We start from the raw sequence: 2,505 nt of genomic DNA, 5'->3' as shown, positions 1-2,505 counted from the left end.
TACACTTTTGCTGTGATTTTATTAGATACTATCTGTAATTTAACAGAATTCTGTAAAACTACATTTAAAAAAAAATCCTAATATACATTCTTTTTCTTTCAAACAAATGAAAACATCTGTAGTCTTGTCACTATTAATATTTTTTTTCTGATTTAAATACTGTAAAAAACTGTAATGCTATGATCAAACAAAAGAAGAAATGACCAAACAGACATTTATAAATTAATTCCTTTTTTTTTTTTGGTGATTTTACTAGATATTATCTGTAATTTAGCCAAACAGGGAAAAACTGTCAAATAACGGATTAACCAGTTTAACCCTCCTATTACCTTCAAATTTACTGACATCTTTTGTCCTCGGGTTCAATTTGACCCCAGAAATTTAAACCTCCAGAAAATATCAGAATTAAAATCGTTAGTTTATGTGTAAATAGCCCTTTAAATAAAACAGGAAAAATTATGTCAGTGATGTATTTAGAGATGTTAAACATTGAATGAGGTCAAATTGACCCCAAAGATAATAGAAGGGCGCTGCGGCTTCCTCAAAAAAGCACCTTCAAAATAAAATACTAAAATGCTGCAATAAAGTGTTCTTACCTATAATCTTTTTTAAACCGTTTTTTAAGACATTGAGAACTATGAATTAACATTATGAAATAACTTGAATACCTGCAGGGCAGCACAAAAGGTATTTACCATTTTGTACTGTTTTGTATTTAAAATGCCGATAAAATCGTGTGATTTTATCAGAAAAATCATGAATTACCATTTGTAAGAGGTCACAGAACAGATTCCTGATGTTGGACTTCACAGTTTTGACCTGTTTTTTTATGGTTGACATGTTTTCTGTGATTTTACTGGATGTTATCTTAAACAAAACAGGCAAAATCTGTAAAATAATAGAAGTTGCAGTTAAAAACAAACAAAAAAGTTGTTTTGTGTAGAAAGGTTTTAATGTTAATACTATTCATCTGCATCACACACACACAGATTCCTATTAGGAACTGCAAAACCCCATAATTTCCAATATTCTGCCTTTTTTCTGTGAAGTTCTGAAGAAATTCAGTTCAACACGTTTTCCCAANTGTGTGTGTGTGTGTGTGTGTGTGTTAGTCCGGCAGCTGGAGTTCCACTCAGCTGGCCTCTCTTTATGCAGTCCTGCTTCAAATAATGAACTGTGTCTCTGCACAGTGGGGGCCATTTTAACTCGAGAGCACACAACTCACAGAAGCTAGCGCCGCTTAACATTTTAACGCCCGGTTTACATAATGTGCAACAAAGCGACAACGAACCCCACCGAGTCCTCGAAGATGAGCCGACGTCGGGCCGAAGAAAGAAAAAATATCCAGCCTCTTTCTCCCCAAACTTCAAGAGTCTGCCAATAACAAAGTGTGCATTAGAAAGCTCATAGCTAGCTTCCCTGCATCTGCTGCTCCCCTTTTTCCTCAGGGGAAGATTTGGCACCTCACTGTAAAGCCCAGCAACAAAATTACCTCAGCCTAAACCTGTCAACAGACCATTACAGCCCACGCTGACTATTACGGGCTGGGGAGAAAAGGGCCAAAGCCATTGTAGCGCAAAGGTGTTGGCAGATATAGGCCGGAGGAATGTGGCAACAGGGATATTTGTTGGCTGTGTGCAAGAGAGTCTCGCTTCTCAAAACACAGTTAAGTCTGCAGACCCTTATCAGCATGCTTAATAAAGCGTGGTGATGCCGGGATATCAATACGGGATCCGTTTGGACGGAGCAGATTTTAAAAAAAAACATTGTGATAATCCCGGTTTGAACAGTTGTACAAGACGTGGAATTTAAGAAAGCTGAGTTGATTGCGCAGCTTTCACTGGGCTAATAAATCCTTCACAAGAAGTGTTTTTTCTATTACTCCTTCCATTCCAGAGCAGTGATTTAGATTATAATAACAAGACTCTGCTAGACACCTCTGTTCTGCTTATCACCGCTACGTCTGGGCCGCCTCGACCTTTACGTGACTTATTTTCCCAGAAAATATATTCTTCTGATTAACTAGTTGTAAATTGGTGGATAAGAGTTTTAAATAAACAATATACTGTAAATTCTAGACCTTGTGTGGTTAAAAATGTGGGATTCCTGAGCGTTTGAATCACCAGAATTGGAGATATGTTGGTGTCACATTCAAAGCTATGCTGTACAACAAAAACCTGTAAAAATATAAAATAAAATAAAACATAAAAAGGGTACCATTTGGCACCAATGCAAAACTATGTTAAAGAATGGTGGAAAAAAACATTCACAGACTGTCAAAATGGTGAAAATATCAGAAAATATCTGTGGAATAAAGATAGTTTTTACCAGATTTAAATACAGTAAAACTGTTATTCTACAATCACTGTTTGTAAAAGTACAGATGTTTTTTAGCTTTATGTACAGTTTGGCTATTTTTTGTTAAAAATTTTTTGTTTTAATTTAGTTTTTAGTTTTACAGTGAAACATAAATTGTCTTTTGAACCTTGAAGTGGCCAGAAATGT

This window comes from Stegastes partitus, unplaced genomic scaffold, assembly GCF_000690725.1.
Source record: "Stegastes partitus isolate 25-593 unplaced genomic scaffold, Stegastes_partitus-1.0.2 Scaffold924, whole genome shotgun sequence".
Taxonomy (NCBI): Eukaryota; Metazoa; Chordata; class Actinopteri; family Pomacentridae; genus Stegastes; species Stegastes partitus.
This window is presented reverse-complemented; position numbering follows the sequence as displayed.